This window comes from Pongo pygmaeus, chromosome 11 (assembly GCF_028885625.2).
Source record: "Pongo pygmaeus isolate AG05252 chromosome 11, NHGRI_mPonPyg2-v2.0_pri, whole genome shotgun sequence".
NCBI lineage: Eukaryota > Metazoa > Chordata > Mammalia > Primates > Hominidae > Pongo > Pongo pygmaeus.
In genome coordinates, this window is record NC_072384.2 from 50,439,076 (window position 1) to 50,465,765 (window position 26,690).

The 26,690-nt window shown below is 38.7% G+C and overlaps 1 long non-coding RNA gene across 1 annotated transcript in view; it reads right to left on the minus strand.

The window, feature by feature from the left end:
- LOC134737685 (uncharacterized) overlaps positions 1-26,690 on the minus strand; it is a 286,300-nt gene that overhangs the window by 246,714 nt on the left and 12,896 nt on the right. The window contains exon 4 of the long non-coding RNA XR_010122811.1: positions 17,546-17,663. This is a non-coding gene — a long non-coding RNA (uncharacterized LOC134737685). The remainder of the gene's footprint in view (positions 1-17,545; positions 17,664-26,690) is intronic.

Below are 26,690 nucleotides of genomic sequence, written 5' to 3' on the forward strand. Positions count from 1 at the left end.
GTCCCCCAGGCTGGAGTGCAGTGGTACGATCTCAGTTCACTGCAACCTCCGTCTCCCAGGTTCAAGCAATTCTCCTGCCTCAGCCTACCAAGTAGATGGTATTACAGGCACCCACCACTACACCCAGCTAATTTTTGTATTTTTAGTAGAGACGGGGTTTCACCATGTTGGCCACGATGGCCTCGAACTCCTGACCTCACGTGATCCACCCACCTTGGCCTCCCAAAGTGCTGGGATTATGTGAGCCAACAAGCCTGGCCGGAATTTACATTTTCAAATGATCCTTCCTAACTGAAAGGGTCATTTGGTTGCAAGAGACAGAGAACTGGGAGATTACTTAGTAGCGTTAGTAGTCCGTGAAGTCTTAGTAGCATTAGTAACTAAGTTGCTAACTTAGTAGGGTAAGTAAATAACTTATTAGCATGGCCAGTAATCCAGGTAAGTTTCAATAGGTGGTGTGATATGAGACATATACCCATATATTGCAAACAAATATAATTTGCCAAGTTCCAAGTCAAATGCATATCTACCAGCTTTCACCCTCTCCATGAATAAAATTTAAGTGAAAATAAACAACTACTCCATATCAGTGGGGGCCTCCAACTGTCCTATGCCAGACTGCCTCATCTAACACGTGAATTTTTAACACACCTGGTGCCATTTTAGCATTTCAGCCATGACTATCACCGAGAAATTCACTGAGTTTCCAAGTGTTGCTGCAGTTCATGATTCATGTGGTTAATCAATCAATACTGCAAGCATTTTTATTTTTGTAACAGATATAACTACTATACTTAATTGATAAGCACTGAGGACAAACATTTTAAAAATATATCCAAGAAAGCCCACTAACAAGGAATGATATTGCATTTTCTTCCCCACATTCCTTTGACCACAGGCAAAATCAGCAGGCACTTTTGCTACTGCCTTTGTTTAAAACTGATTGGTAGATGAGAAGTAGTTTAGATGTTACTTCATTGGGAGTTTACATTTTTGGTCAGGAAATAGCACAGATCTCCCTGTGTAATATAAAACTATTTTTGAATGGCAGAAAAAGACAGAAGAGAAATGCAGCAGGTGATATTTCCTCATGATTACAGCACACACCTCTCCACTGCACGACCAGCACTGCCACCACCAGCTCACAAAGAGATCAGTGTTCTCTTCCCAGCAGATCACATTGTGTGTCTTAGTCAATTCAGGCTGCTATCACAAAGTACTATAGACTGAGTGGCTTATAAATAACACACATTTATGTCTCACAGTTCTAGAGGCTGAAAGTCTGAGATCGGAGTGCCAGCATGCTCAGATTCTGGTGAGGGCCCTCTTCCAGGTTGCAGACAGCCGACTTCTTATATCCTCACATGGTAGAAAGAGAATAAAGGAGCTCTCTGGGGTCCGTTTTATAAAGGCACCAATTCCATTCATAAAGGCTCTCCCCTCATGACCTAATTACCTCCCAAAGGTCCCACCTTCTGATACCATTTAACATACAAATTTGGTGGGGGATAGACATTTAGTCCATTTCATAGTGTTATGGTGAGAAACTGGGAATTGTCTTAATAGCTACCATAGCAACTATCTAGTTAACACCAAAAAGAAGGACCCTACATAAACCATTTTGAAACAGGCCATCCTTTTTGGTGAATGTCCTCTATCATCTAATTGACTCAAAAATTAAATAATTAACTTGTTCAGTTACCTAAGCACACATTTATTTTAAACCAGATATGCAATCATTTTTACTTGAAGTATGTACCAAGAAATTATATTGCTCACAACAGTGTTCTATGGACTCTTAATAGAGCTGTTGTTATTATTTGGCTCTGTTTGGTCTTATAGATGAGATGAGTACTTGGTTGTACCTATTGTAAAAAAACAAAGCAAAACATAAACACCTAGGCCACCTGTACTGTGGCTCTGTTATATCAATATTTAAGCCTGATTTGTCCACATGTATATGAGCTAAAATGGTTCAAAACTTGAAGTTTGTGGATATTCTTGGCCAGGCTTTGCCAGAACCTTCAGTTGGGCATGCCTCCTTGTCAGGCTTCTAACTTTCATAAAGAAGTGACAGTTGTCCCTATCATCACAGATCTTGCTCAGCTAACTGATAGAAAATAAATCTATACACAGTAGCAGAAAAGATTAATTGCAAAACCCAACAACCTGTCAGAGAAAATGACCTTGAATTCTTTGTTCCTCAATAGAAGACTGAAGAATATGCAATCCATCTATTCCTTTAGCTGTTCAAAACTCTTTACTGGATCAAGCTTTATAAACGAATTATGTAATTGGATGGCATCATTTTGTTTTCCTAGTTAAATCACTTTTTTCTCAATGTGTTTTAATAGTCTCTCATCAGCATATTTTGTGAGATAATATGAAAAGAGAATCCTATAATACTCGGAATCTATTTATTTTACTCTAAGTGTGTCATCAAGTATATTGTTTCTTGTATTACCTGGTGACTTCTTTAAGAGAACTCCTAGGATAAATTTCTTGAAGGTCTTAGTGCCAGAAAGAGCTGGGTTTCCCCCAAGGCAATTGGACTCACTTTTATTTCTTATGGATGCAGTGAATCAGAGACCTGGTTATGTTCCTGCCTTTGTGTTGCCTGCTACAAATCTTACAGCCAAATCAGTGGCTCACAGATTCACATTAAATTACTCTATGCATTTTTTCTTATTACAAAAAGAAAACATAATTATTAAAGAAAGATGGAAAATTCTGATAAAAAAGAACATAAAAATTACTTGTATTCTCACTGTTCCAAGATGATCACTGTCATTTTGTTGATTTTTTAGAGTTTTATTCCTATGTATATGTCCTTTTAGTCTTTTGTAAAAATAGAATCATATTACATATCTCTATTACTTGCTCTTTTTATTTGATAGTTTACTGTGAAAATAAATTACACATGATTAAATATCCTGCTGCAACATTTTTAATGACTGTTGAGAATAAACATTCCATAGACGTACCAACATCCATTCAACTATTCCCTTATAATTATTTATGTTCTTTCCATGTTTGTGTTATGAATATTTTCTGATGAATATCTTTATTACAGTATCTTTATAATAATCTTTTACAAAAATCTTTTATTTCTTTAAGAACGCATTTTTAGAAGTAAAGTGATTAGGTCAAAATGTATGTAAAATTATAAGGTTACTGTTAGAAATTAAGAAATTGCTCTTTAAAAGGCTGTATACGTTTTTAGTCCAACCAGTGGATTTATTAAATCTCAAACATTAATTACAGAAGGTTGTTTGTATTATTTGACACTTCACACACATGAGCATGTAGGCACACACACACATTCACAGAAACACAGAGCATGGGTGCTGCTGCTGGGCTAGTTTAACAGATATGGATATGGCGACCACCAGCTTACCCTCTGGGCCTGGCCCCACAGGGAATAGATGGGCCCCAACATCACATCTCTGCTCCATGATTCTGACTAAAACAAGCGAAGAGTAGACAGTTGGTCTAAGTTAGGTCATTTTACACTTTCTCTTGAATTTTCGCAAAGGAAAGAAGAGACACAGAAACTGGAAATGGTTGGACTTACCATTTCCAAGGAATAGAAGGTCCCCAGCCCCCATGAGAATATTCACAAATTCCTGCCACTAAAATCCTAAAAACTATTATAAGCCTCTCCTCTCTGAGACATCGTTTTCATCAATACCAAGCCATGCTGACCTAGCCAACAAACAATGATTGAAATAGTAATTAAACTAACATTTATTGGACATTCATGATGAAACAGGAGATGTTCTTAGAGCTTCATCCATATTATTTCACTCAGTCTTTATAACAAGCTTATGAGGTAGGTAACATAAAGATCTTGATTTTAGAGATGAGGAAGCTGAAACACAGAGAGGTTAAGTGATTTGCCCACTTACCTAAGGTCACATGGCTTATAAGCAGCAGGGTGAAGATTTGAATCAACAAAGGCCATATTCCTAATTATTACACTGGAGTGGCCTCTACCCTTCAGAAAGCCGTAGAAACCTGATCTCAACACAACCCAAAGGAGCCATGTTGTAGCCACCACTGACATGGGCAGTGCACCAATAGCTTCCGCTAATCCAATGCTCACTGTGGCCCCAGAGAACAGCAAACTGGACGTGGGATGGCTGCAGATTCAGCTGATGGTCACCTGAGGAACATGCACCAGGGACAGGAGGGTGTGTCCTGCTCCACGACATCAATCATATTCTCCCTCTACTGTGGCTAGAGAGGTTGGATGTGGTTGCTTTTTTATTTGTCACCCTAGGATACAGTTACCCTTACTGATCCAGGAAGGGATGTGATTTAGACCCTACGGTTGGGAACTTTTTCAGTTTTTAAATTATATCAGGAGATCAATGCAGGCTTCACCTGGAAAGCAAGCACTGGGAAACAAACCAGAGAGACATCAGCATGCCAAGAGGCAGGAAACAGATTATCCTACACAGTTATAATTGGTGACATTACCAGGTTTAAAATATATTTATTGGGCCAGGAACAGTGGCTCATGCCTATAATCCTAGCACTTTGGGAGGCCAAGACAGGCAGATTGCCTGAGCTCAGGAGTTCAAGACCAGCCTGGGCAAGATGGTGAAACCCTGTCTCTACTAAAATACAAAAACTCAGCTGGGCCTGGTGGCAAGCGCCTGTAATCCCAGCTACTCAGGAGGCTGAGGCACGAGAATTGCTTGAACCTGGGAGGTGGAGGTTGCAGTGAGCCAAGATCTCACCAATGCACCCCAGCCTGGACAACAAAGAGAAACTCTGTCTCAAAAAAAAAATGTATTTATTGAATTGACAGGAAATAAGATATCAGATTGTTGGTTTTACTTGTATAACTTGTAATATAATTATTTTAATTATTGAAGACTTTGGAGGTGAATGCATTTTCAGTAGCCAACATGCCATTCCGAATTGAGAATATGAAGGGATACAGAATGGATGGTGATGATGATTTATCTCATAATGACTTTGGGTCCTACAGTAGGTCTACAGCACCTTAATTTTAAAAATAGCATCACACTAAGAGTCAGAAAACCAGTATTTCTCCAATTTTACCAGCTCTCTCTAATTTTAGTCTCTAATTCCCCTTAAATCCTTTCTAAATCATTCTGAGACTAGCCAGGCACTGATCTTGCTTCTCTATGGCACAGGCCATTTTCTCTACTCTTTTCCCGCCCTCTGTGGCCATTCCCTCCATGTCCGCTGTCCTACTGATGTCCCTGATGGCACCACTGCTGCTATAGAAACCAACTATAGGGGCCTATGTCACTGTAACTTTCACCAGATCTCTGCAGAGGCCTCCAGTGCCTGCTCTTCCAGCATTAAGGCCCCTGAGGAGATGCCATTTCCTGTCCCTGAAAGAGCTGCCAGCACCAGAGTGGCTGCCTCTGGCACACTCTCTGGTCCTCAAAAAGCACAGGCACACAGGCTCCTGGAGTCATCACTTTCCACATTGCAGCCACATCAGCCTGAGAATAACATACCAGGTGTCATCCAAAGTCACTTTCCTTTTCTCACTTGCCCATCATCTTTGAACCAATTTTGTTCACCCATTTGTCTTCCTGCAACGTATCTTCTCTTGCTGAAGGCTTCACGATCACTCACGTAAATAGACACTACCTCTTCCAGACATTCCAGACATGTCTGAATACACGGGTAAACATGACTCAGCTCAGATTGGAATTCTTTCAGTCATATCTATTACCATTATTGCTATTATCCCATCATTACCATCATCATCATTATGTTGATGATAATGATGATGATGATGAACTGGAGTCTATTAGTGACACTTGCTATATATCAGACCACATTGGGGAAAATTAAATGTACTCCTCCATCTCATTTTTCCAACATAAAAATATTTTTAAAAGAATTCCATATTTAAAAAGCCTAGCACAGCATTTTTCTTCTTTAAAATAAACATAATTGACGTTATGTGCTTGAGAAAAAAATATATGTAATAAGCCTAGCACTGAGTTTTTCTTCTTGCATATGTATATAATTGCTGTTGCATGTTAATAAAGAAAAAAGAAGCTTCAAAATGGCCTATCTGTAATATTTTTGTCTTAGGAGTGAAAAGGTCTAGGTTCTAATCACGCTTCGCTCTTTAACTCACCGTGTGCCTTTGGAAAAGGCTCAAAACCACGCTAGACTTCAGATTCCTTATTAATAAAATGAAGTTGTTTTAAGAAACATTTTTTGGATATTCAATTTCAAGAACAGAGTGTTTAACAAATAATAATTATTTTCACTTCTGATCTCTCATTTTTCAACAAGAATTATAGCCTAAAAAAACCCATGTTAAGTATCAGTTTTGGAAAGCTGCTATCAGTTATAACTCTGTGACTGGTAGATGAACACATAAACCAAGAGACAAACAGACATTAATAAGGTGGTTAAAGGGAAAGTTCAAAACATCTTGTCACCAGTGTGTTACTGATGAAGAAACCTATGAGTTATGGCAGTGAGTACAATGATCTGATCTTCAATATCTGAATATCCATGTATCAATGTATGTATATATCTATCTTTCTTTTGTTTTCACCACAACCACAATTATCTTGGTTCCATGGCTAGCAGCCTTAACTATACCTACAAGAGCAGCAGAAACAAGGGAGAGATGTGAATAAAAGACAATCACTACCCTGATTTTCCTTCTTCATTCCTATGCCTCTCTGCCTCAGCTTCACTCCATTCTTACGGATGTCCATATATCACTGAAGATTCTTCTTATAGCAACAATTACCATTATGAAACATTTTTTATATGATTTAACAGGGATTCAGAAATTTTAGATTTGTACAAGCCAACTTCTTCTTTCTTTTTGAGACAGGATCTTGCTTTGTGGCCCAAGCTGAAGTAAAGTGGCACAATCATAGCTCACTTCAGCCTTGACCTCCTGTGTTCAAGTGATCCTCCTGCCTCAGCCTCCCAAGTAGCTAGGACTACATGTGCACACCACCACACCTGGCTAATTTTTTTTTTTTTTTTTTTTTTGTAGAGGCAGGGTCTCACTATGTTGCCCAGGCTCGTCTCAAACTCCTGGGCTCAAGCAATCCTCCCACCTCATCTCAGCCTCCCAAAGTGCTAGGATTACAGGTGGGCCACTATGCCCGCCTGCAACTTATTCTTTTTATTTGAAAAATTTAGACATTAAGAATATGTTAGGAACAGTGTTTGGACCGGCAAAGAACAAAAAGATGAATCAGATATGGATGCTTCCCTCAAATAACTAGCATTTGAGAATGTACTGGAGAATGGGATTTTCTGCACTTCTAATGTGCTGTGTTGCTGTGTTGCTGCATAACAAGTTACCCTAAAGCTTAGTAGCCAAAACAGCACACATTTATTATTTCACAGTTTCTGTGGGTCAAGAATTTGGGAGTAACTTAGCTGTTCTGAGCCAGATCTTTCATAAAGTTGATGTTGGGATTTGAGTGAAGGCTGCAGTCATCTAAAGGCTTGACTAGGGCAGCAAGATCTGCTTTCATGATGCCTCACACACATGGCAGATGGCAGGAGGCCTCAACTGCTTGCCACATTGTCCTCTGCACACAGCTATTGAGCATCCTCACAACATGGCAGCTGCTCTCCCCACAGCAAGTCATCTGAGAAAACAGAAATGTAAAAGCAACCGTGTCCTTTATGGCTTACCCTCAAAGACACACATCATTATTTCCAAAATATCTTGTTGGTTTCATAGGTCAGCCCTTTTTAATGTGGGAAGAAACTACATAAGACCATAAATGCCAGGAAGGCAGAGACCATTGTGGGGTCATCTTGGAACCATTACAATGTGTAATGGACTCTCCCCAGGTCTCACTTGCAGGTCAAAGCTGCATCAATATTTCAAACTTCACCAGCTCATGCCCCAATCACTGACTCAACATTCCAAGCTCCAAAAAGTCTCTTTTCTTCCCCAGCATTTCTGCAGCTTCCTAGAGAGCCTGCCCCATTGCTGCACAGAACCGTTCTCCTACCCAAGGGTGCTGCTGCATGAGGAATTGCCACTGAAGAAATAGAGCACTTGGTGCCAAACCAGGCAGCATTTGCTTCAGAGCCAAGGGATCTCTTCTTCACTCAGAATCTCCATTCCCCTCTGGTAGCTAGGTTTTTCTTAATTAGGTCAAAGTCATCACCTTGAGTCCTTCCTCCCTCGGCTTACGTTCTCTTCCAGAAGGCTCCTCAACCCTCATTTGTTACTCAGTTCACCAGACTGACCTAGATAAGTCTTTATTACCCTTAAAATAGGCATTTCTACCCTCTCCTTCCTGCTTATGTCCTGTTATATTTACAAAAATAAAGTCAAAATTTAAAAATGCCTTGAGATTGGAAAACATTTTTATACATTTGCTGAGTCTCAGCCCTCAATGGTATCTTTCTACTAATTAAATTTCCATTACTGCTACTCTTGCAGTTAGGTCAAATGGAGTCTGGAGTTCAGAGTCCAGCCCATCAGTCACTGTGGTGCTAACCTATAGTGATAAACCCTGTAGCCACACATGGGTGGATGAACAGACAGGTCAACAGCCACTTTAGCTTAATGACTGTGGAAATGCTGCCTACATTTAACACAGAAGCTTGCTCTGCATTTTTGAATGAAAGGGAAGAAAGCAAATTTTAAGATACTATAATAAACTTACTTCTTGTCTCCATTATGGAAAAAAACTATATTTTTAGTCATTCTACTTAGATATTCCTCAATAAAATCTGAATTTTTGTAGAAAGCTGGAATGAACTGTATGAAAGGTTACATTGTCACTGGAGCCATTAACAGAAGTTCATCCTTCCATCCCTGATTGAAAGCTCCTTGCCTTAAGTCAAAGTTTCTGTCACCATGGAAGCCAGAAAACAGAATAGAAGTAAAATGGCTCAAGATGCTCATTTATAAAAGGAGTTGTGAATTGTGTAGCAGAGATCCAAGGCAGACAACAATAAATGAGGCAAGTTCCCATCTAATTTTTAAAGTTGTACACAGTTGAAATTCTCATTTATGGAATTAGTTTAGGATGTGAATTTATGCATTCAGAATTGGAACGTGAAGATTCAGCATTATCATGGCAGAAGTCTAGCTTTGTTCTGCAAGTCTTTCTTCATAATGATAATAAAGGTTAATCGTGTCTCACCACAAAAAAAATGTTGTGTGTATGTAAGGCATATGCTAATTAGCTTGGTTTAGACATTCCGTAATGTATACATGTTTCAAAAAAAAATGTTATACATGATAAATATATACAATTTTTGTCAATTTAAAAAAATTAAAAAAAATTTTTTAAATTATTTTCCCCTCTTTGGTGATCATCACCACTTCTCTCTCTTTTTTTTCTTCAACTTTTTATTTTAAGTTCAGGGGTACATGTGCAGGATGTGCAGGTTTCTTACACATGAAAACATGTGCATGGTGGTTTGCTGCACAGATCATCTCATCATCCAGGTATTAAGCCCAGCATCCATTAGCTCTTCCTCATGCTCTCCCTCTCTTCGCCCCTGCCCCAACAGGCCCCAGTGTGTGTTGTTCCCTCCCATGTGTCCCTGTGTTCTCATCATTCAGTTCCCGCTGGTAAGTGGGAACATGCAGTGTTTGGTTTTCTGTTCCTGAGTGAGTTTGCTGAGGATAATGGCTTCCAACTCCAACCATGTCCCTGCAAATGACGTGATCTCATTGGTTTTTACGTCTGTTATGTTAATCATGGTACTACGACTTTTAGTCGGGAATGTCTCAATACATTGAACAATATGAAGGATCACCTCAAACCATTAACTCCTTGGGAATTGATGTGAGATGTATTAGTTTTTATTAGTTTGCTGCTGTAAAAAATTATTACAAATTTAGCAGCTTAAAAAAACACCCACTTGTTATCTAGAGATCAGAAGCTCTGTCACAGCATAGCTCAACTGATCCCCCTGCTTAGGATATCACAAGGCTAAAAACAAGGTATTGGCAGCGGTGTGTTCTTTTCTGGAAACTCTGGCAATGAATCCACTTCCACGCTTATTCAAGATGGTGGCTGGACTCAGTCACTTGCAGTTGTAGGACTGAGGCTCCTGTTTCTTTCCTGGCTGATAGCCAGGGCTGTTCTTACCCAGAGAGATCTCTCTCTGTTCCTCTTTGTACATGACCTTCTCCATCTTCAAGCCAGCAATAGCATATTGAGTCCTAGTGACTCTTCAAATATCTCTGGCTTTCTCTTCTTCTGTCAACCAACCAAGGAAGTTTGGTCTTAAGGGTCCACATGATTACTTTGGGCACACCTGGACAATCCAGGATAATCTCCCTGTTTTAAAGTCAGCTGACTAGTAACCTTAATTGTATCTGCAAAGTAGAGTATATATTTGCAGATATAATTAAGAATTTGCCATGTCAGGTAACATATTCACTGGTGTAACACCAGAGAAGGAAGGTCATGGGGCCAAAGTTCTGTCTGTCACATGGGGGATGAGTGTAAAAAAGGATTTACCCCTTATAATAAATATTTCTCTATTACTTGGACTTTTTTATTAATACAAGCAAATACTAGTTTTGTGATTTGTAAAGCTTTTTTATTTTAAAGATTAAAAATATTCAAAGTCATCTATTTTCAAGTATACTAAATTCCTTCAGAATCCTTCTTTCACAAATAATATAAATTGCATTCTTATCTGTTAATTTAAATAGGGAAATCTACTAGCTATCATTGTTTGGCTTAATGTGATTTAAAAGCAACACTTTAAATTTATATCTGTGAAGGTTTAAAAAAAATATTTTTCCAAAGGTATTACTGGCATCACATGCGGAATTGAAACTATACCTTTTTTAAAGAAAAAAATTGTTAAATAATTAATTAAGCAATCTAGATTTTAAAATAAATGTGCATTTTGTACTCTCAGCACTAAGTGTCATATACAGAAGATACACAGAGATACACAGAAGAGGGAAATGGCACCCATGTTACTTATAATCTCACTGAGAAGGCAAAGATAAAAACACAAAATAATAATTTACTCTCCTGTGTTATGTATAATTTGTACCTTTGGAATTCAGAAGAAGGTACTGTCACTGCCTTGGTGGGGATATTTCCCATAAAAAGTGGAATTTGAATTTGTCAATAATGCTCTGCCTTTTTGAACCTATGTCCCTCAACTCCTCCTTCCCAAGGAGGAAGTCTGGTTGAGCCTAGCATTCGAAATCCTGAGGGAGGGAGTAGCTGTTGTGTCACTATATTTCAATCTCCTCTTATCACACTAGTACAAATTCTTCAGGGCCCTGAAACAGACAGATGCAGAGGCAATTCATGCAAATTATGATGGACTTCGCAGTCTCAGATCACAAAAGTCAGAAGTTATCACAATAAACTTAATGCCTCCCCTACATGTTATTTAGTACTCAGAGATAAAATGTGAAATATGTAGCATTTGGAACAGCAGTTAAAATTGTCAACAACCCAATATTCTAATTCTGTCATACTCATTATAACCTTTAAAATATCATCAGTTTCACCTTTGGCTCTCCTAAACTGGCCGACTTAGGATTTTGGCAGTGCATAAAGGTTGTTACCATACTGCTTTTCTTTTCATGTTTATAACTAGGATTCCCCAACTTCCTGGAAATATCCAGAGTTTAAAATAATTTCCCTAGAATGTTAAAAGTTTCACTCGGACAATGTCCATTTCTTTTCACCAGTTATCAAATAGATAATTTAACTTGGACTAAAAACATCACTTATCATAAACCATCCCAGAAGAGGTTAGCAGCCAAAGTCAAAGACATGAATGTCTGGTATTCTAAATCCAGTTACATTTGCCAAAATTCTGCATAATTTTAGTAACATTACACAGAGCACTTCTAAGACAGGCTCTCTGTGCCACTCAAGTAGGCTGGAAGCTGGGACCAAGACATATTGAATTTTTTAGTCCTATCAGAGTATCATTAATTTAAACGACACTGTTAAGTTAGTAAATAATAAAATGTTTTGTCTTTTTATAGCATTCTGCAGTCTAGAATACCTAAGTGCACTTTTACAGAATAATATGCAGCACAGCAGTTGCATTTTCTAGCTGCTGCAAGGAATAGTAAAAAGAACATTGGTTTTGAAGTCAGACATTAACTAGGCTCAAAAGAAGCCTAAGCAATCCCTATCAAAATAACAATGATCATCTTCACAGAAATTTTTAAAAACTCCTAAAATTCATGGAATCACAAAAGACCCCCAATAGCCAACACAATCCTAAGCAAAAAAGAAAAAGCCAGAGGCATCACACTACCTGACTTTAAAATATATTACAAAGCTATGGTAACCAAGATAACATCGTTCTTGCATAAAAACAGATACATATAGCCATGGAACAGAATAGACAGCCCAGGTTTAAATCCACATATTTACAGCCAACTTATTTTTTACAAAGGCACTAAGAACCCTCATAGGAGAAAGGACAGTCTCTTCAATAAATGTTGCTGGGAATACTAGATATCCATACGCAGAAGAATGAAACTAGACCCCTATCTCTTACCATATACAAAAAAAAATCAACTCAATATGTAAGACTAGAAACTGTAAAACAACTATACAAAAACATAGGGAAAATGCTTCAGGACATTGGTCTGGGCGACGATTATGTGGAGCAGACCTCAAAAGCACAGGTAACAAAAGCAAAAATAGACAAATGGGATTGTGTTAAACTAAAAAGCTTCTGCACAGCAAAGGAAACAATCAACAGAATGAAGAGACAACCTGCAGAATGAGAAAAATATTTGCAAACTATTCATCTGATGAGGAATTAATATCCAGAATATACAACGAACTCAAACAACTCAACAGCAAAAAAAAAAAAAAAAATCCAATTTAAGAATGTGCAAATGAGCTGAATGAACATCTCTCAAAAGAAAACATACAAATGGCCAACAGATATATGAAAAAATGCTCAACATCACCAACCATCAGGGAAATACAAACTAAAACCATGAGGAGATATCATTTTACCCCATTTGAAATGACTATTATCATTACCAAAAAGACAAAAAATAGTAAATGCTATGAGGATGCAGAGAAAGGGGAACTCTTATACACTGTTGGTGGGAATGTATATTAGTAAAGTCATTATAAAAAACAATATGGACAGTCACAAAAAACTAAAACTAGAACTACCATATAATTCAGCAATCCCACTAATGAGTACATATCCAAAGGAAAGAAAATTGGTATGTTGAAGAAGTATCTGTACTCCTGTGTTTATTGCGGTACTATTCATGATAGCAAAGATATAAAATCAACATAAACAGGTTGATTTGCCCATCAACAGCTGAACACATAAACAAAATGTAGTGTATATACACAATGGAATAGTATAAAAAATGAAATCCTGTCATTCGTGGCAACAATACATGATCTTGAAGAACAATATGTTCAGTTAAATAAGGCATAGAAAGTTAAATATCACACGTTCTCACTCGTGTGTGAAAGCTTGAAAAGTGATTTTATACACGTAGAGAATAGAATAGTGGTTACTAGAGCCTGGAAAGGGTAGAAGGGAATGGGGATAGTGACAGGTTCGTTGGTTAATAGTTTCAAATTAATAGCTAGAAAGGAGAAATAGGTTCTAGTGTTGCATAGCACTATACAGTGACCACAATTAACAAGAATTTATCGTACATTTTCAAATAGCTAGAAGGGAGATGTTGAATGTTTCCAACACAAAGAAATGGTAAATGTTTGAGATGATGGATAGGATAATTAGCCTGATATAATTACACATGGTATACATGTATCAAAATGTCACACTGTACCCCATAAATATGTACAATTGTTATATGTCAATTAAAAATAATAAAAGAAAAAAGGTTAAGATAACTTTTTTTAAGTAACCTAAGTCCTTCACCAACTATAAGACAATGGGCAATTCTAGTAACTTCTCTGGGTCTTAGTTTCTCATCAGTAATATGGAACTAGTAACATTTATTTCTCAGGTAAATAAATGTACCAAATGGAAGAACTGAAATCAATTAAGACATATAACAAAAACTAAATAAAATACTGCAATTTCTCTAAGATAAGGACATTGAAACTCAGATGTTAGAATATTTCTCAAAAATTTTACTACAAATTAATTAAAGTGTCCAGGCTAAAAATTAGATTGTTTTTCTAGACTTTAGTAAAATGAGTTGTAAATAATACATATATGTCTTTGTGGTCTTTCACACACAGGAGAAGAAATGGGAAAGACAGGCAGACTGAAATCTGATGTCACTATCCATTTCCATGCTTCCAGCATTAAGAAAATGGCAGAATCTCTTGCACATGGAATTTCTACAGGGAGCCATGAACCAGGATGTAGTCAAGGGGCTAATCTTTTAGGCTGTTCCATGCCTGCACAAAACACTGTCAGTACAGGACACTTTCTGTAACCAATTTTACCCGAGGCAGAGAACCACATGCATCCTTCCCAAGTGGCAATATTATCTCCACTTCACAAATAGGTCCCCTCTGGGATCTGATGTGAGCAAAGGAAATAATCAGGAACTACAGGGAGAAAAAGAGGCTACTTTGAGACCTAATGTAAGCTCTTTTTCAGGAACTGTGAAGCATGCAATGCCATCATAAGGTAAAATGCATTAAACTGTCAGAGTGAAGATCCTGTCTTCAATCATGTAAAGTCCCTCAAGATTTCAATGTTCAATTTTGCATTAAGAGATCTCCTGACCCTCTCCTCCAACCCAAAACAGAAAAGTTGCCTTAGAAAGGGGAACAAGTTGAAATATTTTAATAGAATGTGTGGTGCATTAACATATATCAGGTAAAACTGCAAACCCTTTTTTAAAGTTACATAGATTTAAACCCAAATTCAATGAGTATTCCATAAGTAATTCCATAAGTAGTGTTGATCAACTATTATTTTGCTTAATAAGACAAAAAAATCAAAATCTATTGACAAGTTGTTGATAATCAATTGTTAGGATTTTCCTATTTCAGTCCCAGTGCTGGTTACTGCATAAAACTTATTGTTTAAGTAGGCTATGCAAATATCCTTAGGAATGGATATGTTTCCATATATATTCTGAAATTTGATAAGTATGTTTTATTTTCCACTTTGAAGTGGAAAATGCACTGATAACCACTGTTTAGGGGGATCTAATTTGATATCTGATGGCATTTTAAAATCTAGAGACTCTTTATTAATAAAAGTTTACTGATAAAAAGCAAATGTTTTGTCTTCACAGATACAATGAAAACAACAACGGAGTAATACCTTCTTTTCTCCTTTTCATCCTTCCCTCTTTTTTTGCTGTCTTCTAGGAGCATCCTTACGAGAATCTGAGACTTAAATATTAAGATAAATGACTTTGCTGAACATGAATTCCCACAAACTCTCTCTGTGCTATATTCTTCTGCCTCTGGTTTCTCATTCTCTTAAAGGGCTCTATCTTCTATGGATGATGACAGAAAAATCACTCATAATTGCTGAGCCACAGGAAATGGGGTATAAAATTAATACTGCCTTGAAGGATCCAAATAGAATCTTTGTCACCTATAGGGGAATCCCAAGAGTATTGTGTTCAATGACAATTTTTCAAATTTTGTAGATTTTGCATTCATGCTCAATTCACAATGTCTGAATTTTGTCTCATTTACTTTATTAGTAAGAGTTCATTTAAAAAGATAAAACCCTGGTGTCCAGAACCTAAAGGAAATCAGAAAACACTAAATGAAAATTGTCCATGGATTTAATGATATGTTAAGCTATTCAGTCTTAAACATTGTAACAGATTCTTGTTAGAATCAAGAAGTAATTGAGCAAAAGTTTTGATTTTCACCAAATTCATGGTGACATAACCTGTATTTATAGAGAAATACATTGTATCATAGACTGAAGTTTATAAGCCTACTTACTTAGAGTATCATGGAACAAAACAAAAGAATAACTACAAGGAGAAGAGCCATATAATTGAGCATAAAAAAAATTATATTTTTCAAGCCAAATAGTTTGCAGTCTATAAATGTGAACATATTATAAGTACGGACATTTTCAAGCGCTTTTTGAAATAGTAAAAGCCAGTTTAAGTGAAATCTTAGAACCTCAATAATTAAAACAACTAAAAGGGCAGATGCATTAATTAAAGTAGGTACCAGTGCTAAAGGCTCAACCTCTCCCTCACCCTGTAAGATTGCTTCTAGGCTGGACACGGTGGCTCACGCCTGTAATCCCAACATTTTGGGAGGCCTAGGTGGGCAGATCACCTGAGGTCAGGAGTCCAAGACCAGCCTGGCCAACATGGCTAAACCCCAACCCTACAAAAATACAAAAATTAGCCAGGTGTGGTGGCAGATGCCTGTAATCCCAGCTACTAGGGAGGCTAAGGCAGGAGAATGGCTTGAACCCGGAAGGCAGAGGTTGCAATGAGCCAAGATGGCGCCATTGCACTCCAGCCTGGGCGACAGAGCAAGACTCCGTCTCAAAAAACAAAGATTTCTTCTAAAGCACCTCCATAAAAGCCTAGAAATCATCAATTAGAAGACCACTGTGTAAAGATCCTGAAGGCCTGAGTTCTAACACTGCATCTGCCACCAAGAACCTGAATGACATTGGACAGACCACTCAACGGCTGTGGCCTACTCTGTACAATAAAGGAGCTGGGTAGCCAATGACAACCTTCCAAGTCCAGTAGTCTGTAATTCTGAGAGTTGGAGCAGGATTCACTTGTGTTCCCATTGCTTAGCAGGATTCAAATCTGTACGTGATGTTAGCCAGCGCATTTTTGCTAACACTGTTTCAGGTTTCCCCCGCTTTGTCCCTCCTGAACTGACAGACTCAGGACTTGGCAGTGCACAGAGGTGGTTGCCACACTGCTGTTCTTTTCACATCGTAACTATTTTCAAATGATGTGTAGTGGAGTCACTTAATCTAATCTTTCTGACCCCTGGTTTCTATTTGTGGTTTCTAGACAATTACAAAGTGTTCTTCTAAAACTCAGATTCTATGATTTATTTGACATTCTCAAAGTTCGAGTTTTACTTCCTGTCTCTTACTTCAAAGAAAAATACAAGGTTTAAGAAACTCAACACTAATATAATTAGTGTTGGGCCCACAAAACTGAAGACCCTATAACTAAGTTGTTATTAGACCAGAGAATAACCCACTCCAGTCTATTAAATACATATGTAATTCATGTGGTTAGGAAAATGCATGGTGCTAATATTCTCTAACCTTGATTGAGAAATCCATATATAAGGGTGGGATGAAAGAATCTCTAACTATATTGATTTTAAGTAACATCTCACATTGCAAAACCAAAAACAAAATTAAAAAACCCTAATAACTCCACAAGGAAACAATGGCTAAGATTCCCTACACAGGTTAGCACAAAAGAAAGCCATTGAAAGAGGTGACACTGGCTGGGCACAGTGGCTCATGCCTATAATCCCAGCACTTTGGGAGGCTGAGGCGGGAGGATCACTTAAGCCCAGTAGTTTGACACCAGCCTTGGTAACAAAGCAAGATTCCATTTCTACAGAAAAAAAAAAAAAATTAATTAGCCAGGTGTGGTGGCACATACCTGTGGTCCTAGCTACTCCGGAGGCTGAAGTGGGAGGATTGCTCGAGCCCAGGAGGTCAAAGCTGCAGTGAGCCATGATCATGCCACTGTACTTCAGCCTAGGCAACAGAGTGAAACCCTGTCTCAAAAAAAAAAGAGAGAGAGAGAAAGAGGTGACACTGCCTTCAACCTCCTCACCACAACCTGAATACAGCTTCCCTTAAACTTAAAGAGAATGGGGATGTCCTAAGAATATGATCTGTCCTAAAATTCAAAATAATGCTCATTTCCAATCTTCTGAGTATTTGCATAGTTTTCAGGGTAATAGACTCAGTTTCTCATGTATTTTGTAAGCAGGAGATTCAAGGGCTTACCCTGGACCTGGAGGATGGAAAAAGCTAAGGTCAGGGAGAAATCACGCCCGAATCTACAACCATGCATCATTTGAGAGTCTGTGCAGATTGAATTGTGTTCCATAAAACATGTTACTGCTTAATATGGATCTAGACACTACTGTTTTTGAAAATTAATATTTGGGGAACGAGTGAGCTTTATGGGTACACATGTGTATTCTATTAAATAGTTACAAATTGGATGATGAAGAAAAATTCTTAATCTCCATTTCTCTTGGAGAAATGAAGAGAATCAGATTGGAAGTTTCTAAATCCACTCTGGATGTTTCTACTGTACTAAGATTGCCAAGGTTCATCCTAGACTCTCCTGCCAAGCCCACTCCAATCCCTGCCACTGCATGTTACAGAAGACTGGAAGTCTCAAAGGTAGGAAAGTGGATTGCTTGGGTCCTGCTACCAGTAAGGAGAAAAAGATCTCCTAGAGCAATATTGAGCCTCACAGGAAGTGAAGAAACAGTACACAGAGTTCTCAAGAAAGAAGTGTTCTTTCCTATAAGAGGGTGGACACAAGGTCAGGGAGCAAAATAGGAAGGAACTGGGGCATTTTCTTGAGATAACAGCTAGAAAGCACTTATATGCCTGCACGTGTTTCATTGAATGATAAAAACTGCCACATGAGACAGAAATTAAATATTTTTTTCTTCCGGGAACATAGTTACCTTCTGTTCTCCCAACATTTTAGTAAAGTAGCAAATGCCTACACAGTGTGTATTTGGTAGGATGAAAAACCAAGGAGCAGGACAGGACAAGGAAGTGTGGTCTGGACCAATCATCTTTCTGTTGGTGCTTACACAGGAAAAAAAGACCTTCTGAGAAATTTGGATCACAATCCCAAAAGACAAAATCCTCAAAGTTCAAAATCCCTAAATCCTAAATCCCTAAAATCTAAGATTCTGAAAATCACAATCCTGAAAGATTAAAATCCTGAACGCTGAAATCCAAATTCAAGGGAAGGCATTAGTGCACTTTTGGTTGTATGCATGACAGTTGCATCACATTATGTGGAACTGTTATCTTGTGGTTGACTTTATATGCATTTGGCAGAAAATCCAGATGAGTGGATTGGCCACGTGACACAGACAAGATGAAAACTTCCATTTTAAAAATGCGTCATTTGTCTACATTGGCATTCCTTCCAGTTGATGAAATTCCAGGAGCTTTTAATGAATTAAAGGGACATTTGCCTGAAGAAGCAAGCAAAGAAGTTACTGACTAGTTCAAGAATAATGATGTGCACAGAAGACACTTATGCAACGGCATTGCGGTTCAGTCACCAGTATTGTTTCCACCAAATTTGTAGTCTATGTATAAGCACATGCGGAATGGATTTCCGAGTACTCAAAACATCATAGAAGCAGGCACAAAGGATGAGAAAATTTAATAAGGAATGCTCATTTTCGTGTATATAGAATCATAGAAGAGTTTCAAAAAGAGCAGTGACACATAGAAAATGAATGTGAATGTATTTTTCAATGAGAGCCATGCCCTAAAAGAAAAAAAAAACAGCTATTCATCTCAATTCATCTCAATGCAAGACTTCAAAAACTAGTTAATGATTATGAAATTCAGCCAGCTCTTATGAACTACCTCCACTCTTAATTTTCTATGCTATATATTTCATCTTTGCATCATTCCAAATACTGTACATAAAAATTGTGTACACTTTTAGAGAGGTCTAATTTGTCTCATGCACTTTGTGCAGGTTTGATTCTACAAAAGTGCATTATCACAGTGTTGACTGGGTGTAAACATTGTGAGTGCACATAAAAACATTGGAACTTCCTCAATAAATAAAGAGGTGTCTTCTTTGTACATCTACATTTAAGAAAGATAACATTTTGTAAGATCTCGGTTCTTAGGTACCTGCATTTGCAGTGGTAACCCATCAAGATTTTTCCTCAATCTCATCAAAAGATAGGTTGTCAGTCACGTTATTTCAGATGACCGAGTTATAAAGATGGATGCACACAATAACCAACCATAGTGATAGGCATTCATACATTTCACTTTTTGACCTATTTCTTTATAAATCCAGTTTGTCTGCTCATAACTGTTATAACCATGTCCTTATCTGAGTGCTTATGCTTGCAAAAAGATGTATGCTATTCTTGCAGGACGTTTCCTTAGTTCGGCTAAAGATGGGGTCCTTGTCCATCCCATGGCCATGAAAATTTAGGCTCACAGATGGTTTGAAGCATGAGTAAAGCAGGGTTTCATTGGGTGAAACGGGGAAAAGGGGGGAAACAGGGATCCTCTGCAAGGCCAGAGTCCCTTGCTAGAGTGCTTCCCACTTGCAGCTTGAATCCCAGGTTCCACACAGGAAGAGGAGGGGTCAGGCTCCTCCCTGCTGGAAACAGCACGAACTTCCCAAGGCGCCACCACCCCAGTGCACATTCCTTCCAGTGAGCAGGAAGGTTGGAGTTGTTCCAGGGACCCCTTCCCACCTGGCTGTCTCATTCACCACTCTAAAGAAGTCCATCTAACTGCCGTTAGAATAAAACTAAGAAGGAAGACCAATCTTAACTGCTTCCTGCTGACAGGGGGCGCTGTTTTGGGGAAATGGCAGAAGAAATAAATCTTCTAAAAATGTAAATTAGTATATTTTAAAGAAATTTAAACTTATTTTTTCTAGAATTGTATTTCTGGGGGTTTGATATTTCAGGATTGTGATCTTCAGGATTTTAGATTTTAGGAATTTTGATCTTTTGGGATTATGCATCCAGGATTGTATCTTTGGGAATTATGATCAACTTCCCTTTTGAGAGGCCTCTGGTCCAAGAATCCAAGGCAATGACCAGAAGCAAAGTAAATGGTGGACAGCTGTGGAACTGAGACCAACAAAGTAGAACTAGCCTAGAAGAAGCAAGTACAGCAGATGATTCAAGAGCTAAGATGAGACTAACTCTCATTTGTTCACATTTACACACATTTACATGCCAGGAAAGCCACAACTAAAGACAGAAACTGACATATGGGGTTGTAGGAGCTTTAAACATTGGGCAAATTTAGATTGGGTACCTTGAGGTAAAAGCCTTTGTACTTCCCATAAGCTCTCAATGAAAATTTTGCCCCAACTTTATAACATACATCCTAAGATCGAATTTGTACGAAAGCACCACAAAACAGGACAAGACCCTCGGGAGCAGAGAGAAGGAATGACCAGTTTATTAATGGGACACTAACTTTCTTTGTTTTTTCAATGTCTTGGGGGCTGACTAAATGATTTCATCCAGGTGTATAAGTGAAAAAAACAGTCATAACAACAACAACAATATTTTACCAGGGCAGGCTTTAAAAGCCAAACACATACATTAGGCTTGAAAAGCTGCCAATTTCTGTAATTTCATTTAGCTTGCTGACCACTTCTAAGTTGGGAAAATATGATTGCAAAACCTATAAAAACCTAATGAAAGCTTTGAGGTTTCTCCCCCACCCCCAGTCTGGCATAAAATAGTAGGAATAAGATAACTCTCCATTTTCCCCACCCACAGCTTAGATATCATAAGATAATTATAAATTACATTGTGATGACCACAAGCTGCACTTGAACAAGTGTCTCTCACCCACTGACCCCAGATATGCCCCTCAGTACTTGTTTAAAGATCCCCTCCAATAACATAGGCATTTGCTTGAAATTGCGCTTGGAGCTTGAGTTCAACTAAATTTTTACTAAGCTATTTAAAATGAATTACATGGACTAAATGGATCTTGAATCCTCTGAGGACAAATGCACCATATGAATACAAACACAGCATAGGGCTGTAAGAAAACTCTATTCCACTAAGGGATAAGGCGAATCCCACAATAAGAACAGAGGAGCCAGGAGACGAGTTGTGAGAGCTGCAGTGAGATGAAACCACAGAGGGCTCCAGGAAAACGCTGGTGTTGGCAACACAATGCTGCATTGCAGGTACTCTATCTGCCACTCAGAGACCACATCTGTTCTGAATACCTAAGTGTTTTAGGGGTGGAAATGGTGACCCAAACTCGTTTCTAACTCACAAGATTAATGAGACTGTGCTCAAAATCAGTTTCAGACTTCTCAAAAGAAGAATTATTTATAGATGCCAGGCATCATCATTCACAGAGAAGGATAGCAAATTGCCACTTCCAAGCCAGCCCAACAGAAAGCCCCCAGGTGCTTCATGCTCTTCTCTCTTCCACCAGCTAGAGGCAGTTGATGATGAGGTCCTGTGGATTCTTGCTTCTCAAAGTCTAGTCTATGAACCAGCCCCATTGGCATCACTCAGTGCTTATTAAAGACGCAAAATCTTGGGTCCCATTCCAGACCTCCTGAAACAGAATCTGCCTTTTAACAAGCTCCCCCAGGCGATTTCATATATGCATTGAAATTTGAGAAGCACTGGTCTAGACTGGTGGTAGGATGCTAGAGCTGCCAGATGAAAAGAGCATGAGTCCCTGAATTGCCACATGGAGGAAAGCCACCAGCTGACCAGAAACATCTGCCTGGGATTCATGAAAGACTTGGAAAGAAACTGGGTATAAGCCATTACATTTTTTTGCTTCTATTTGTTAACACAGATGAGCCTACTCTAACAAATACAACTAAACATATCTATTTCTAAACCATCTGGAGTCTGAACTCTGTCCTTCTGGAATTTGGAATATCAACAAAATTCTTAGAAGCAGATTGAATTAACCAAGAGACTATTTTATCACATGACAATCTGTGTATGGCTCCAAGTCGAGTGTGTGTGTGTTTTTTTAATATATACTAGCCAATTAGTTGTATAAAATAAGGGTAGGATTTTTCAACCTTCATCTATTTCCAGGTCAAGCTTCACTTCTTTCCATTATTCCACAATGTTATCAAGTCCTTTTTGAAAGGGCCAGTGTCAGTTTCAGCATCCCTGCTGGCTTTGAGCATCTATCATTTTAAGAATGAAATCATTCTTCATGGCATATTATGAGCCTTTTGTGTCAGGTAGTTAACTAAACTGGCACCAGTTAACTGTGATCTAAACTTTATATTGACAGATCTGGCAACAGACTGACATTCCTTGCACTAATTTTGGCTGCCCAATCTGAAAAAAAAAAGTTTGAAATATGATTTATCTTAAGCTGACAGCAGTCTTCATTGGGGTGCCAGCCACTGACAGAGTGAGGGAAAGGACCCAGCATAAAATCCTAGCTGAATATGCTTGTAAGTCAGGAAGAAAGAATTTAGGGCTCCTGTTCCTCAAAGTCATAATTTAATTCAACAACCAAAGCTGGAAGGAAAACAAATGTTTCTTAGTAAGCCTCACCATCAACAATCTATTTTTCTCTGATACCACATTTGTCTTACCTTGTAAAGCCCAGGATTACCTTCCCCAAGTCTTACGATAATATCTGACACACACCAACTATTCATATCTGACACACACCAACTATTCCAGCAACTCAGTAGAGTCCCTGAAATGCAATTATAAGAAAAGATCTAATAAGCCAAAGATTAGCAACAGAAATGTGAGCACTCTTAACTGTTTTTCTTTGGGGTTGATGTGAAAGCCAGAAACTAACCAGCTGAAGGAATAATGATACAGAAGGAACTGACAAAATTGGAAAGATCCATCAGCATAGTCATGGTGCAGAAATGACAGTATCTGGGTAGTAACAGCATCATTTGACCATTAAATCCCAAATTGTTACATCTCTCTTTTCCTAATGAAAATAAGATGCAGAAATACTTTCAGACATTAACAAGAAGCTGTCTAGAACATTACTAATATTTCTTAGACCAATCATGCTTTATTAACAACCTAAAACCCAAGTTTTTAGAGTATGCCAACACTCTGTGCAGATACGTTAATATGTAGCTGTTCACTGTCATCTTTTATTTTTGGTATAATTTGGTGTGAGGTGTGTATTTGTGTAAATGAATAGTAATGATGAGCAAAATAAAATAGCCCTGGATTCGTTGTTTAAATTCTTACATTGGTATTTATGACAATAAAGGAGATGGGGGAGGGGAATGTATCCTGCCTAGAAGCTGAAATTATTTCCTAATGCCATCAAGCCAGAGTGAATGAAGTTCTCCTGGGGAAATACTATTCGTTCTAATGGGCTGAATTGGACACTGTGGTGCCATTAAGTGCATACTAAGTGATCATTCACCAAAAGGTAACCTACGGTGTTTAAAAAAAAGGGAAAGAAAGAAAAAACAAAAGCTTCAGCCTCTTTACCTCTATTTACATTTTCGGCAGCGAAAACATAAACATAGGAATATAAGCACATAAGATAAAATACAAACTTCTGTACATGGCAGGCCCCACATCAGTGTCTGTGGGCTCCATGTCCTCTGCGTGCTCACCTGATTCCCCTTCCTCATTATTTGCATGGTGTCTGTGAGGCTCCCCTGTGGCTTCTCCCAGACCTCTCCTCCCAGGTAGCTCTCCATCCTCTGCTTCTTTTCTTACCTCCTCTCCCCCATTAAGCACATCTTTCCTGTGCCCCATTTCTTTCCTGCCCCTTCAAACAGATTAACCCATGCTAAGTTGCCAAAGGTTTGTATTCCTTTCCTGCTTTGAAACCAGATACACTTGCGTCACAATCGCAGCCCTATTCACAATCGCAAAGATTTGCAATCAACCTAAATATCCATCAGTGGATGATTGGATAAAGAAAATGTGGTACATATGCACTGTAGGATACTACTCAGCCATAAAAAAGAATAAAATCCTGTCTTTTGCAGCAACATAGATGGAACTGGAGGCCATTATCTTAAGTTAAATAACTCAAAAACAGAAAGTCAAACACATGTTCTCACTTATAAGTGGGAGCTAAATAATGTATACACATGGACATAGAGTGTGGAATAATAGACATTAAAGACTCAGAAGGGTGGGAAGGTGGGAAGGGGCAAAGGATGAGAAATTATTTCATGGGTACAATCTACAATATTTGGGTCATGGGTACACTAAAAGCCCAGATTTCATCACTGCAAAATATATCCATGTAATAAAACAGCACTTGTATTCCCTACATCTATTTTTTTAAAAAATTTAAGTACAGCTGGGCATGGTGGCTCATACTGTAATCTTACCACTTTGGAAGGCCAAGGCAGGCAGGTTGCTTGAGCTCAGGAGTTCAAGACCAGCCTGGGCAACATGGCAAAACCCAGTCTCTACAAAAAATACAAAAATTGTCTGGGTGTGATGGTGGGCACCTGTAGTCCTAGCTACTCAGGAGGCTGACGTGGGAGGATCACCCGAGCCTGGGAAGTCGAGGCTACAGTGAGCTGGGATTGTGCTACTGTGCTCCAACCTGGGTGACAAAGTGAGACTTTGTCTCAAAAAAAATTTTTTTTAATGTTTAACAATAAAAAAATACACTTTTAAGTTAAAAAAAAGAAAGAAAGAAAAAAGGCAGATATAATTTTGAGTAGGCAGACTTCTTAGTTCCTTTCAAATAGCTTGATGAAGGTGGCTGCTTTTTCTGCCAGTGTGTAAGACTGATTTAGACATCAAGAAGACTTTGGAAGTGAAGGAGATCAAAATATTTTACCCCCAAATATATGTCTTTGACATATTTTGAAATGGCTGCTACAGAGCCAGCAGACTCAGGTGGGGATAATTTGCATCTGTGGAGAATCTCCATTAATGCAAGCCAAGCCCTCGTTTTCTAGGCCTTTTCTGGATCTAGGAGAGATTAACTGAGAGTCGGACACAGTGAAAGGTCTGAAAATAAACATTTACCATCTGTTGTCTCTGACGGCTGCTACCAGTGAGTCTTCATCTACACAACAAGACCACCTTTGCTAGCCAGGCATCCTCTTCTCTCCCTCCTGTAACCTGTCTTGCTACTGAAATTTGATTTACCACCATCTCCTGTTTTTGGCCATGCTCTGGGCCTGCTTTCTGTCTCTAACCTCAAGATGGTATATAAGTTCTGAACTTTACTGAGGTGTTGGGTGTTTGTTCTGAAGGCTCTCGTGTGTACATGTTAAATGAATGTGTATGCCTCATGTCAGTGATTTTCAGTGAAATTCCGGAGGGCCAAGGGCCTCTTAAAAGAGATGGGATCTCACTTTGTGGCCCAGGCTAGAGTGCAGTGGAAGGATTGTAGCTCACTGCCACCTTAAATACTGGGCTACAGTGATGCTCCTGCCTCAGCCTCCTGAGTAGCTGGGACTACAGGTGTGGGCCACCGCACCTGGCTACTTAGTCTATATGATTAAGGCCCTATATGGTGGCATATACACACCCCATTTTATAGGTGGCATTCCTGAGGGTCAGAGATATGAAGTAATTTAGTCAAGGTCACAAAGTATCAGCGTCAAGATTTAAAACCATCTGTCTGGTTCCCAAGTTCATTCATTTCCCTTGGCTGAGGCTGTGTCAGGCACAGCACATTGTGGATAATGAGATACATATTTGGGCTTTGTTCCCATTCTTGTCCCAGAGCACCTAAAACCCTTGGAATTTCCTGAGTGATTGAAGTATCTGTTGTTATTGATAATGAGCCACTTTCCATCACCTGAGTTTGGGCTAATGAGGTGACCTAGGATGGGGCCCCCAGATAGCCTCATCCTGGGGCTGAAAGACACAGTGCAGAGAGGATTAGAAGGTTGAAACTTTCAGCCCTACCTACCAACCTCCAGGAAGAGGGAGGGGGAGTCTGGAGATTAAACTCTATAAAAACTCTTGAACAGTGAGACTTGATGAGTTTCCAGGTTGCTGAACACACGGAGGAGCAAGGAGGGTGGCATGCCCAGAGTGGGCACAGAAGCTTCCTACCCTTTCCCCGTCCAT